Source organism: Narcine bancroftii, chromosome 3 (assembly GCF_036971445.1).
Source record: "Narcine bancroftii isolate sNarBan1 chromosome 3, sNarBan1.hap1, whole genome shotgun sequence".
Taxonomy (NCBI): Eukaryota; Metazoa; Chordata; class Chondrichthyes; order Torpediniformes; family Narcinidae; genus Narcine; species Narcine bancroftii.
Window position 1 is genome coordinate 78,098,076 of NC_091471.1, and position 15,462 is coordinate 78,113,537.

At 40.7% G+C, this 15,462-nt stretch overlaps 1 protein-coding gene and 1 non-coding gene across 2 annotated transcripts in view; both read left to right on the plus strand.

Moving 5' to 3' along the window:
- The window catches only part of itga1 (integrin, alpha 1), a 285,994-nt gene that overhangs the window by 13,453 nt on the left and 257,079 nt on the right, over positions 1 to 15,462 (plus strand). The window lies entirely within an intron of this gene.
- LOC138759700 (U6 spliceosomal RNA) lies at positions 3,715 to 3,816 on the plus strand. The gene has a single exon (XR_011355041.1). It is a non-coding gene; the product is annotated as a U6 spliceosomal RNA (small nuclear RNA).

Here is a 15,462-nt window from a genome sequence, read left to right on the forward strand (position 1 = left end):
TAAGATGCCAGATCATTTCTTTACAACCCTGCCCACCTGCAGCACCATCTTCAGGGAACAATGTATCTGTATTCCCAGATCTCAGTGCCCTACCATTTTCTGTGTATTTATGTCCTACCTTGGTTTGTCTTTCCAAAATGTAGCACCTCACACTTGTCTGCGTTAAATTCCAACTGTCATTTTTTTTGTTGCCCATTTTCCCAGTTGGTCCAGATCCCTCTGCAAGTTTTGAAAATCTTTCTCGCTGTCCACAACGCCTTCTATCTCTGTCATCAGCAAACTTGCTGATCCAATTTCCACATCATCATCCAGATCATTGATATATACAACAAACAACAATGGTCCCAACTCGAGTCCCTGAATCACATCACTAATCACAGGCCTCCAGTCTGAGAAGCAACCAACCACTATCACTTTCTGTTTTCTCCCACACAACCAATTATGAATCTAGTTTGGGACCATGTCAAAGGCTTCACCAAAGTCTACAGCTTTCCTTTATCTACCTTCTTGGTAATCTCCTTGAAAACCTCTACAAGATTAACTAAACTTGACCTAGTATGCACAAAGCCATGCTGACTGTCCTTAATCAGCCCATGGCTTTCCAAATACCTATATATCCTATCTCTCAGAACTCCTTCCAATAATTTGCCTATTACTGACATCAGACTCACCAATCTATAAATAGCTGGTTTATTTTCAGAGCATTTTTTAACCAACAGGACAATATGAATTATCCTCCAATCTGTCACCTTACCTATGGCTAAGGACATTGTTCAATATATCTGCCAGAGCCCCTGCAATTTATTTCTTTTCTTTTTAATATATTTTATTGATTTGGTAGAGAGAAATATTACATGTTATATAATGTTTACATATTAATGACATGACTTTTATATAATGCAATACAGAATATGAATCATAAGTGATTTATACATTATCTTGTATACAATGCACGAATAAAGTCGAAATTCCCTTATTAAAAACGTAACCTTGTATTTTAATATTATGGCATTTTTATTGTTGGTTATCTAATTGGACTAATCTCTTCTACTTGTAATGAAAAATAAAAAAAGAAAAAGACGAGGAAAAAACCATTCTAATCTTACCCCTCCCACTAATGACAGTCACCATCAAATAATATGTAAAGAATAGAGTCCTGGCTCCCAGACATCAGACAGGAAACTCCTAGAGCATCCCCGCCTATGTATTTAAATTGTGATAATAGTCCATGAATGGGCCACATATCTTGTCAAATTCAATTGTTGATCTATTTAATGTTGATTCTAATTTTCTCCAAACTCAAGCAAGATATAATATCCGGTTCTGATTACATATGAGTTGATGGTAAGCTATCATTCCATTTCATCTGGCGATCAATGAAGTAAAAGCTACTATTTTTTGAATAGAGTTCAAGGAAATATTTTCCTCTAAAGAATAGCCAAACAAAGCAATAAAAGGTCATGGTTCCAATTTAATCCTCAAGGACCAAGGGAATATTATATCTGGCCCAGGTGATTAATCTACCTTTATTTGCTGTAAGGCAGCAAGCACCTCTTCCTCCTATAAATTTCATGATCCTTCTGTTTGTTTTCCTTCTTGTACACTATGCCAGTTTCCTGAGTAAATACTGATGCAAAATAACTGTTTTAAGATCTCCCCCATTATGTGAGGCTCCACACATAATCCTCTAGGGGACCAATTTTGTTCCTCACTATCCTTTTACTCTTAATATACTTATAGAAGCCCTTCGGGTTTACCAACACTTTATCTTCCAGAGCAACCTCATTCTTCTCTTTGCCTTCCTGGTTTCCTCCTTGAGTATTTTCTTGGATTTTCTGTTCTCTTCAATTACCTCATTAGCTCCTTGTTGCCTATACTTGCTATATCCCTCCCTCTTCTTCTTCATCAGGTTGCTAATATCCCTTGACAACCAGAATTCCCTATGTCTATTAACTTTGCCTTTAATCCTAATAGGAACATGAAAACTCTGCACTCTCAAGATTTTACCTATGAAGGCCATCCACTTGCTTAACCCACCCTTGCCAGCAAATAACATATCCCAATCCACCCTTCCTAGATCCTTTCTGACTTCCACAAAATTTGCCTTCCTCCAATTTAAAATCCCAATATGAGGACTAGTCTTATCCTTTATCATAATTAACTTGAAGCTAATGACGTTATGGTCACTGGACCCAAAATGCTCAGCTACATATTCATCTCTCACCTGACCTGATTGAATTTTCCTGAACACATTTCACAAACCAAGCCATCCAGCCCTTTCACAGTATGGGAGTCCCAGTCAATGTTTGGAAAGTTAAAATCTCCTACTATCACAACATTCTGCTTCTTGCATTGGTCTGCTATCTCTCTACAGATTTGCTTCTCCAATTCTGACTATTGGGCAGTCTAGAATGCAGCCTTATCTGTGTGGCCACACCCTTCTCATTCCTCAACTCCACTCATATGGCCCCTGTAGACAAACCCTCCTAGCTGTCCTGACTTCACACAGCTGAGATATTTTTCCCTAACTAGCAAAGCCACTCCTCCCCCTTTCATCCCTTCCATCTATCACGTCTGAAGCAATGGAACCCTGGAACATTAAGATGCTAATCCTGCTCTTTGTGCAAGCAAGTTTCACTAATGACAATAACATCTTTGCTACTTGCATTGAAATAGTGGGACCTGAGAACATTTCCACCACATGCAACCAGATGACTTCTAAAAGTGCATGCAAATTCCATTATCTTTCCCCTCTTCCACTTCTCTATCTGCTCTGTTCCCATCCCCCTGCAGATCTAGTTTAAACTCCCAAAGCAGCACTACAAACCTTACCACAAGGATATTCATCCACTTCCAGTTCATATCCAAACTGTCCCATCGTAACATCTTCCCTAGAATAGACCCCAGTGATCCGGGAACCTGAAGTCCTCCCTCCTGCACCATGTCTTTAACCACATCTTACGCTGCATTATCCTCCTATTTCTAATCTCACTTGGCACAGATAGCAATCCTGAGATCATACCCTTGAGTTCTAGTCCTTCAACTTAGCACTTAACTCCCTGAATTCTTTTTGAAGGACCTCATCACTGTTCCTACTCATGACATTGGTCCCTACATGGACTAAGACATCTGGCTGATTATCCTCCCACCTGGGAATGCCGTGAACTTGATCTGATCTATCTCAGACCCTGGCACCAAGGAGGTAACTTGCCATACGGGATTCTCAATCTCTTCCAAAGTACCTCTTATTTGTGCCCCTAACTATGCAATCCCCTATCACTACATCTTGCCTCTTCTCCTCCATTCCAATCTTAGCCACCAGACCAGACTCCATGCCAGAGACCTGATCCCTTTGGCTTGTTCCACCGCTCCCCAATACTTTCCAAAATGGTATAGTTGTTATTGAGGGGGAAGGTCACGGGGTGCCGTGCAGTGCTTGCCTGTTACCTTTCCCTCTCCTGACTGTCACCTTCCTCTTGTCTCCTTGGTGTCCCTCTAACTCCTGTCTCTCATACCTTAGCTTCCCAAATGATCTGGAATTCATCCAATGTCACCTCAAAATCCCTAAATTGGTTTGTAAGGAGCTGCCATTGGATGCTCTTCTCACAGATGAAGTTGTCAGGAATACTCTTCGATTCCCTGACTACCCACATTTTGCAAGAGGAGCATGTCCCTACCCTGGTTGCTATTCCCACTCTCTATGAAATGGAGTGCTTGCTTTGGCAGCAGATATACTAAAACTGGAATAATACAGAGGAGATTAGCATGGCCCCGCACAAGGATAACATGCAAATTAGTGAAATGATCCATTTAAAAAAATAAAATAAAATAAAATAAAAAGAATGGGGAAAAAAAGTGAGAAAACCTATCCTGACCCCCTAATGCAACTCCTGTACCCTGCTCCTCAGCCTCTGTTCACCAAAGACTCAAATTCCCATTCCCACACACCTCCCACAATGGCCACTCTGCTCTGTCCCTGCTTTACTTTCACTTGCTCCTGCTTCTGTGTAGCTTTTTCATACTGCAACTTGATTGGTCCACTGCTAATGCGCCGAGTCCTGTGAAATACACCTCATTTTAAACACTTCGCCCCAACCTTGGTGTACGTTTTTCTCTCTCTGCGACTTGATTGGTCCACTGCTAATGCGCCGAGTCCTGTGAAATACACCTCATTTTAAACACTTCGCCCCAACCTTGGTGTACGTTTTTCTCTCTCTGAGACTTGATTGGCTTGCTGATAATGTACTGTGATCTGTGAAACGCTCCACAGAACACGAGTAATGAGCAAACAAAATAGCACTGAAATAAAATGTATTAAATAGAATGGCAACTTGTGGTGGTACACCACCAGCCTACTGCAGGGCGTGACTTCTGAATCTGCAGAAGAGCACGGGAGGACAAGGCAACAACTGGCTGGCTGTCAATCAGCCGACCTGAATGGACTAAGCCCCACCCTGTCGGCTATCACTCACCCTCCGTGATATAAGCTAGATCTGGCCCTTTGAAGAAAGACTCAGAGCTTGCAACAGCATTCTCACAGCCAGCTCTGTGGAAGTTTATGTTGAATAAAGCCTGTAGAACAGACTTTGTTTTGTGTGTTTGCTTCTGTTCAATAGCTCACCACACAACTTAAAATGAATCCCAATGGTTTAAACCACCCATATAATATTGAAAATGAAATGGATAAAAATCTTCCACATTAATAATAATTGTAGGAATGTACAATCATAAAAAAACAGACAGGAGTAGAGCAAATTTTTAAAATATGGAAGTATAATCATTAGTCTGTTTCAAATTGCTTGCTAAGGAAATGGCAAGGAATTTGCAGTCCATAGAGATTGGAGACCAGCCACCAACTTCCAAACTTGAATTTTGCAACCACAACACCCAGGGGAACATTTGGGAGGAATCTCAGTTTGTAAGAACAAATGAAGCAAAAGGGTTTTAGACACCACCATATTATGCAGGTAGTTAAACAAGCAAGTCCCAGTAATAGAATAAACTTTGATTAGTGGATAAGCCTGGTGCCTGACCTTTGATGTGGCTGGAGCCATCAAAGTCTGCCAATTCTCATTATCATTTGTGGAGGATCGTAATGAACTACAACACTTTGGAATGTCCTGAAAGTGCATGAAGGAAAATAAGTGATGGTGAGGGTACAGGACCTGGGAGCTCATCCATTCTCTAAACCTTCTTTGGTTTCACTTTCCACTTAATGTAGAACAAATATGGGTTTTAGACAGCAGGCATGTAATGGCACAATCAAGAAATTTTGCCACTGCATGGGAAGTCGGAAAAGGAATGTGCAGCCACTTTGAGTCAATTCCTGCAAAGCGATTTATTCTGCAGGACCCCTACAACCTTTTGGAGGAAGCCTGCATTGTAAATTGTACCGGAAAAATTAATTGACAGTCATCCATTCTTCTCACATCCAACCACCAGGACTGTTGGACTTGCGTACTTGCAGCCTAAAAAGGCGCTCAGTATGGAAGGACCAGAGGGGCAGTAATTATGTTAATTTTTTCCTGCTGTTTTCCTGACATTGTAGTCTAAAAACTATAAAAGAGTTGTTGCATGTGAAAATAAGATTAGATGAGTTGGCAGAGAGATAAAGCATCACAAGATTTCATTACATTATCTCTTTGGCTTGGCTTCGCGGACGAAGATTTATGGAGGGGGTAAAAAGTCCACGTCAGCTGCAGGCTCGTTTGTGGCTGACCAGTCCGATGCGGGACAGGCAGACACGATTGCAGCGGTTGCAAGGGAAAATTGGTTGGTTGGGGTTGGGTGTTGGGTTTTTCCTCCTTTGCCTTTTGTCAGTGAGGTGGGCTCTGCGGTCTTCTTCAAAGGAGGCTGCTGCCCGCCAAACTGTGAGGCGCCAAGATGCACGGTTTGAGGCGTTATCAGCCCACTGGCGGTGGTCAATGTGGCAGGCACCAAGAGATTTCTTTAGGCAGTCCTTGTACCTTTTCTTTGGTGCACCTCTGTCACGGTGGCCAGTGGAGAGCTCGCCATATAATACGATCTTGGGAAGGCGATGGTCCTCCATTCTGGAGACGTGACCCATCCAGCGCAGCTGGATCTTCAGCAGCGTGGACTCGATGCTGTCGACCTCTGCCATCTCGAGTACCTCGACGTTAGGGGTGTGAGCGCTCCAATGGATGTTGAGGATGGAGCGGAGACAACGCTGGTGGAAGCGTTCTAGGAGCCGTAGGTGGTGTCGGTAAAGGACCCATGATTCGGAGCCGAACAGGAGTGTGGGTATGACAACGGCTCTGTATACGCTTATCTTTGTGAGGTTTTTCAGGACGCTGTTACATTACATTATAAGAATATAGAAAATGTCTGGATGGTGAATTTTTATGTAAGATCCTTAATTGTAGACAAACATGAGTTTCATAGTTTGCTTTCCTCTATATTTTCATTTTGATACATGGACAGGCACCATAAACTTAATATACCATTGTGATAGTACAGATTCTATCACCAATGTGTATATGTACAGATTGTAGTGTAGGATGACTGTGATTGGCTGAGAGCATAGCCATGCCTACTGGCAGGTCTTAAAGGGTTGCTCCTAGCCAGACCAGGTCATTCTGGACTGGTCGACCTACATATGATATGCTCCAATCTTCTGTCCCTTACCCTATCACTTCCTATCCCCTTCCAGATTCAACCTCTTTTACCCCTTTGATATACACATTGTATCACCCTTACTACTTTAGTCTCATTTAAGAGTCCCAATCCAAAATGTTGACTGACCATTTCCATCCATGGATACTACTGTAGGCCGCCTTTGATTCTTTCAACGCGCTCTGCAACCATATGTAGTGTAAATATTATGAGATGGTTTAGGTAACTGAGTTTCTGGCCAAATACTTAATGTCTATTGATATGCCAAACAAGAATACTAATTCCCAAACTACACATTGCTGATTAGAGAATGGATTAGTGTTATCTTCCATTAATTATAGTCTAAAGTATACAAAATGCCACTTAAATTATACAACACGGCATGTTTCCACTTTGAGATTTGGATACAAATGCTCATCTTGGGGATATACACACTTTTAACTCAAATAAACTCATTGCTGTATTTTCTGCAATTAATATAATTTAGCTGAAATTTAAAGAAGAAATCAAACAACTTGATTTCACATGAACATTTCAAGTTTTGGGGAAATTAAATTACATTTGCCTTGGATACAAGTTAAATTAATTTTTGGAAAAAGTATTAAAAGTGAGTCTTCCATTTGATCCAATGTTGTTTTTATATATAAAAATATTACATTTGCCATCAGACTGAAAACTGTAGTCAGGATCCAGACATTAAAGGTTATTGAGTTGGTCAGGAGGAGCACAAAATTAAATTATTTGCTGATGACATACTGATATATCTGACATACCCTGCGGCTACTCTGCCTCAACTACACGGGATACTGGAGAACTATGGGAAACTTTCTGGGTACAAAATCAATTGTAAAACGAGCAAGGCCATGCCACTCACCGAGGATAATTATAGCCAAATTTAAAGAAAATAGTAATTTAAAGTGGCCACAGGAAGGGATCAAATACCTAGGAGTTAATATTGATGGTAACTTGAATAATCTATGCAATTTAAACTACGCCCCTTTGCTGGAGAGAGTTGAGGAGGACCTAAAGTGGTGGATGTCCCTGCCCATAACATTGGTGGGCAATGTTAACTGCATCCAAATGAATGTGTTGCCAAGGTTCCAATATCTTTTCAAACATTGACTGTGCCGTTGCCCCGGGGTTTCTTTAAACAGTTGCTACATAAGGTTAGAAGGTTTCTCTGGAGTGGTAAGGTGCTAAGATCTCTGTGGGAAAAATTAACATGGGACTCTAGTCTAGGCGGATTAAAAATGCCAGACTTCAAAAAATATTATTAGGCAGCTCAGTTGAGATACATTGCCTCTCTCTTTCAGGGAGGAGGTGTATCATCCTGGGCATAAATTGATCTGACTTGGTGGGCAAGAAGATGGCAGAGGATTTTATTTACAAATGGGATGCCAAATTGGTGTCAGGGAAGAAGAGCAGCCCCATACTAAAACAAATGATTTGTATCTGGACCAAAATTAACCAGTATCTGAACATGGAGCTGTCACCAATAACACCCCTGACTCCCAATAAATTAATACCATTAACAGTAGGTAACAAAAATCTAGACATCTGGCACTATAATGGCATCAGGTGTTTAGGGGACTGTTACGAACAGGGGCAATTAATGTCATTTGAGCAGCTAAAAAATAAATAAGCTTTGGCAAATCATTCAACTACTACTGTCTTATCTATGGGACGTATTGGGTCCAAGTATGGCCCTACCTCGAATCAGGCCTTGATTTGAAGGGGGAGCGGTAAGAAATTTATTACAGCAACATATTGCCTGTTTCAGTCAGAGGGATCCAAATCCGGCCTTCATAGGTCGAGAGAAAGATAGAAGTGGACTTGGGAATAGTAATTGATGAGAGATGCTGGTCTGACTTGTGCCAGGAAAGCATGACCATGGACATCATTGCAAGATATAACTTTTTGCATCAATTGTATCTAACACTGCAGAAAATAAACAGATTAAAACCAGAACTCCTGGATCAATGCTTCAGATGTAGCATTGTGACCAGGACGTCTGTGCACGCAACCTTGTCATGTACCAAGGTGAGGTCATTTTGGGTAGATCTAGGCCAAGTCCTGGAGAAAATTACAGGCAAGTGATTCCCACAGAACCCAGAGTTGTTCCTGCTGGGAAATATAACGGACATAAGGCTTACAATGAAGCTGTCCATATTTCAAATCCAATTTGTGTTAATCGCATTGGCAGTGGCCAGGATGTACATTGCAGCATCTTGGAAATCTGACTCTAGTCTTAGTATCGAACGAAGGAACAAGGAAATGCAAAGCTGCTTTCCCCTTGGAGAAAATAACTTATAACCTGAGAAACAAATACAATACCTTTCGTAAGATCGGGCAGCCATACATGTGCTGCATAAACACATGACGGTGATTGGTTTCCCCATTCCTTGCTGTGATTTCCTGTCCCTCGCACTGATCCTGATCAAGGAAAGTCATGAAGGAATATCAGCCCAGAGGCCACCCACTGAGCTGCAACAATCCCCGCCCCATGTTATTTATTTTCCTGGTGTTAAAGTTTGTTGTCATTGGTTTAAATTTGAGTGAGTCGTCTTGTTTTGTGTGTTGGGGGGATGGGGGGGAGGGAGGTTGGTAGAGACACGGGCTTGTGTGAAAATATAAATAAAATATTTTAAAAAAACTAGTAGCAAATTCACAAACACGAAAATAAAGAACAAATGCGAAAAGTGACCTGATAATTATTTTATGCTTATTGTTCAATACTATCTTTTTAGCAGGAATCTGTGGGGATTAACAAACTATGTCACTGGAAACTGAAACCTGATAGATGAGAAGTTTTTATTCTACCCCTCCACCACCAGACTCCTCAATGCAAACTCAGAGTCTCATTTAAGGACACTTACTTGTGCACTTCATTGATTTTATTTTGGTTCTCTCGATATTGCACTGTCAGTTTGTTTACATTCATTATCTGTTTACAGTCCTTTGTTTACATGTTTACGCTGTGTACTTTTATTTGCACTACCAAATAGTGCTCATTCTGCTGCACCCGCAGGAAAAAGGAATCTCAGGATTGTATGTGATGTCATGTATGCACTCTGACAAGAAATCTGGAAGCAGGGACTTTCTTGGAAACTCTAAACTAAAAGTAAAGTAAGCTTTATCTTGCATTGGTATCCTTCAATATGGTGATCCTGAAGCAGAGAGGACTTACTGAGGAATCAGTATATTAAATTGTATATTGTCATGTGTGCAGAGATACAGAGAAAAGCATACCATATAAGCAGCTCAGAAAATCTTGTCTTATTCCAGTGAAATTTTGGATCCAGAAGAGAAATACACAGAAAATGGTAACAAGATTAATCATGATATATGTGCAGCTCAAGTTTTTTTTTACACAGAGAGTGGTGACTTCCCGAAATGAGCTGTCAGGAATAGCAGTGGAAACTAAAACAATGGTACCATTCATGAGGCTTCTCAATAAATTTGTGAACATGGAGGGAATGGAGAGATATGATCATGTACAGACAGAGGAGATTTAGTTTAATTTGCTGTTTGGCAGAGATATCTTGGACTGAATGGACATTTCTTGTACTATATTCTATGACAACGGTAGCAATCAACTTTAATGTTAGCATTAATATAACAAGCAAGTCAAATTTAAAATTTAAATAAAAAATGAACACAGCTTCTTGATGGGAATTCAACATGGCTCTGGTCATACTGCTGTAACAATCCTGATGCCAGACAGGTGCCCTCTCTCTCTCTGTTGGGCACTCCCTGGCACTTACTTCCTTTCAATGTTAGAACAGTTAAGTTGTGCCATGGCAGTCAAAGCAAGGTGTATCTTCAGAATACTCCTCTGGGCTTCAATTTCCAAAAGCTCTCAGACAGAATGGTTCTCTCTTAGTCCCTCATTGCCCAAGGTGGACAGGAAGTTCAATTGTAGGTGAGTCAACAGTTTTACCAGTACCTGGGCTGCTTGCGATTCTACTAGGCCCACTCCCTCCACAGCTATACTACCTTTGTGACTCCACATTCACCTACCCTAGAGCAATTATGTAATTCAGTCCTCATTCTTTCCACTTCTTTAATAACTCTCTGAAGCACTGTTAGATGATTGCACCAACTATCAATTAAACACCTGCTGGAGATCAACCAACAACTAATTAGAAATTGGGTTATAGGGGAAATAAGCACATTTTATCACCAACAACTGTACATTACTGGAACAGATGGAGTACTAACAGGTTGTAGAATTGTAGAATTCTAAAGCACAGAAATAATCCCTATGGCTCTAGTTGTGCATGCTGACCAAATTGTCCTGCTAACCTGCATTTGGCCCATATCTCTGTAATCCTTTCCTATCCATGTGCAAACAATGAGAAGCTGGAGAAACTCAGCAGATCCAGGCAACATCCATGGATAGAAATAGTCCACATTTAATGCTGCAACCCTTAATCGGGCCTAAAGAAGGAAGGGATGATATCAAGGGACAAATAAATGAGGCGGGGGGGGGGGGGGGAGAAGCTGGAGGGGTAAGAGGTGATTAGGTCTTGGATGGGATAGGTAGAAAGACATGGAGCGAGAGGTCACTGAGAGGAGCGAAGGGTTGGAAAGTAAAGTAAGAACAGGACAAAGTAGAGCTGGAAGCAGTTAATGTAGAAACATCCTTGTGTTTCATTCAAAGATCATTTAAATTATGGAAACATGAATCCTATAAATTTCTATTATTTTCTGTTCTTTTACCCAGCATAGAGAAGTCCAAAGTTAGAAAGTATGGATTTAAGGCAACAGGGGAGAGCTTTAAAAGGGACATGAGTAGAAACGTTTTTACAGAGATGGTAATGGGTATGTAAACGAGTTGTCAAAGGAAGTGGTTGAGTTATGTCCAATTGCAATCTTAACTATTTACAGCACAGAAACAGCCCAGTTCGGCCCTACTAGGATGGAGAAGATGGAAGATGCTGAACATCTTCCATCTTCTTCCTCCTAGTCCCACTGATCCACATTTGGCCCATCATCCCTCACACCTCTCCCATCCACATACCTATTCAACTTTTACTTGAATATTAACATCAATCTTGCTACTACCACCTCTGCCAGAAGTTCATTCCACACCTCCATCACCCTCTGCGTGAAGCAATTCCCCCTCATGTTTCCCCTAAAATGGAAAAAGCCTATCCACATTTACTCTATCTGTCCCTCTTATAATTTTGAATATCTCTATCAAATCATTCCTCAATCTTCTACGCTCCTGGGAATAAAGTTCGAGCCTGCTCAACCTTTCCCTGTAACTCAAACCCTGAAACCCTGGCCACATTCTCGTAAACCTCCTCTGCTCTCTCTCTACTGTTTATATCCTTCCTGTAATTCTGTGACCAAAACTACACACAGTATTCCAAATTTGGCCTCATCAATGCCTTGTACAATTTCAACGTCACAAAACATCTCTTGTGTTTAATACTCTGATTTATGAAGGCTAACATTACTAATTGCTTCACCACCCTATCCCCATGTGATTCAACTTTCAGGGAATTATGTACCAAGACTCCTAAATCCCTTTGTCCTACTGCACTCCTCAATTGTCTACCATTTAACGTGTATTATCTGTTTTGATTAGTCCTATCAAAATGTAGCATCTCACATTTAATGGTATTAAATTCCATTTGGCATCTTTCAGCCTACTCTTCTAACTGCCCTCTATCACCTTGTAAACTTTGTCCACAACACTGCCAATCTTTATATCATCTACAAATTTACTAATCCAATTTACCACTCTATCATCTAGATCATTAATATATATGACAAACAACAGTGGAGCCAGTACTGATTCCCTGAGGCACTCCACTCGTCACCGGCCTCCAATTCGACAAACAATTTTCCACGACTACTCTCTGGCATTCCCCCTCCAACCATTGCTGAATCCATTTCACTACTTTATCATTAATACCTAATGTTTCAACCTTCCTTACTAACCTTGTCAAAAACCTTACTAAAGTCCAAATAGACAACATCCACCGCCTTCCCCTCAACAACCTTTTTAGTAACCTCCTTGAAAAACTCTATAAGATTTATTTAGCATGATCTACCATGTACAAAACCATGCTGACTACTCCGAATCAATCCTGAATCAATAGTTGTGTATATACCATCTTTAAGAATACTTTCCATTAATTACCCACCACCAATGTCAGACTTACAAGCCTATAATTACCAGGTTTACTTTTGGATCCTTTTTTGAACAGCGGAACAACATGAACCACCCTCCAGTCCTCTGGCACTTCCCCCGTGGCCAGTAACATTTTAAATATTTCTGTCAATGTCCCCACTATTTGTTCACTAACCTTCCTCAGGGATCTAGGGAATATTTTGTCAGAACCTGGAGATTTATCCACCTTGAACATGAATTGGAAAGTTTTTGAGGAAAATGGACTACAGATAGGTAATTGGGACTAGCTCAAATAAGCAATTTGACCAGCATTGACTAGTTGGGCCAAAGGGCCTGTTTCTGCACTGTATAGCTAGATTGCTCTTTGATATGAAGGATAAATGATTAGATTGGTGCCTCAATGTTTGCAGCTGATGTGTGAAGTGAAACAACCAGACTTTAGAACTTTTAAAGGCATGCATTTGCACAATAACTTCCCCATCTTCTTCCCTGGTTGGGCAACAAATGGCATGGACAGTAACCCACTTTATAAAATGTCCTAATGCCTGAGATAAGTGAATAAAATCGAGACTAATGGGGAACAGTGGAGATTTTCTCATAGATACAGTAATAGTATTAATATACTTTAATGCACTGGTGTTTTAATCCTCAAAAGTGGGCTTGCATGTGACCTTCTGTCTCCTTGGCAAATGTATTACTAACCACAGCTGACTTCAACATTCTTGATAGTTTAAATTTTTATTTGCAAGTGACACAGCCTTGGTGCCTTTATCCAATCATTCTCAAATGGAGCCATAGGCCCCACTGGGTGTCACAGCACATTCAAGGGAGGGAGGGGAAAGGGCTAAATATCATAATTTTTCTTTGTTTTTATGTTGTCAGTAGGAGAAAAGTTAGGAAGAAACCAACTAAACTTGTCTGCTTCACAGCAAAGGTTAAGGATGGCTGCCTTAGAGCACAGCTGATACACCAGGAAAACAATCTCACAACAGAGTTAAATGCTGTCAGAAAATTACAGTAAATTGTAGTTGTAAGATTACATCTGATTTATTCCTAATGATTTTAAATTAGCCGACGTAGAAATGCAAAACACCATTATTATTCACATTGTGGATGTGCAGACGCTCATTCAGACATTAAGCTATGATGTACAAGTTTTCATTTATTCAATTCAAACATATATATTGTTCAAAGAGCAATTTTTGACAACGATGAAACACAATTAGATGTTTACATCTTAACATAACAACTTCTGTTCTGAGTGTACATCAGTCGTACTTCCAAATAATGTTTGACAAATATATGTACGGTACGTTTCGAATTATCCAAAATGTTCGGGACGGACATGTATCAATCAGTTAACTGCATTTTCTCGATATCTGATCTGCAGTCTAGTTTAAGCAGTAGAATACTTGTATTGGCCGTCGACGATCCTGACACCTCCCCACTGCTATCGCCAAACCTGCCCAGATGCCCAAGGTCCCCACTCGGATCCCCGACATCTCCCCACCGCTGTCCGTGAAATCCTAGCCCCACTGCTGACCCAACAGAGCTCCTGACGCCACAGCTGCCAACCCAAACACTGGATGCAGTCACCGACCCGACAGAGTTCCCGACGTCACGTCTGCTGACACGAACCCTGGCCCAGGCCACCGACCCACCGGAACTCCTGATGCCCTGGCTGCAAATTGTAACCTGGATCCCGACCACCTTCTCACTGGAGCTCCCCACACTTCGACCACCAGTTCTATTATTGACACAATCTGCCTACCTGCAGGAGATCTAAATACTGATGCTACTGACTCTTACCTGAGCCCTGGCCGTCCTCAAGCCGGAGCTTCCCAAGGTCCCTGCTCTGATCCCAGCCCAGTAGCATCAGCATAATACTTGTACTGCATCAGGATAAAACAACAACATAGGACAAGGGAAAGTTTTTCAAGCATGAAATAAAGTTTAATAGAGTTCCATTGGATTCAAAATGGCACTGAGTCCCACTAGAGCACAGCAGGTAAAAGAAAGTCAACTTTTTTTTTAACTTGTGATGTCATGTCGCCACTGAAAATTTTTGCAGATAACTGCTAATTTTGATAAAGTAGCTTTCAGATAATAGGAAACGTACTGTATATTTTTTATAAATTGTACATTTTTGCCATTGCTAAGGTGAAAATGATCACAACAGAACTTTAAACACCCAGTGTTGCAGCCAGTAGAGCTGCTGCTTCCTAGTCCAGTGACTGGGGTTCAATCCTTGATCTCTTCTGTTATCCCTGTCACCACTTGGTGGTACCTAGTGGGAAGCCACATCCCAATGATGCACAAACTGGCAGATTAATTGGCTACTCTCGCTCACTGCCAATGTGTCATTAAGTATAGTTGTTATGGTAGAATCTGAAAAAAATAGATTAGGATGAACGTAAATGAGTGCTTGATGGTCATTGCAGGCTTGATGGAACAAATGGCCTGTTTCTGTGCACTGCATGACTTTATCACTTGGCATACTTATTCATCGCAGAACAGAAAATCTTGAAATGAGACAATGCATGAATTATACTTCAAAGTCCTTAAGAATTTAATCATTATAATAATATATTGCCAAATGAAATTTTTTGTAAAGATATTTAATGGGCATACTTACATTATAGTAATGCTCTGTTCTTGAATTTTTTTTTGATGTTTAAATAAAA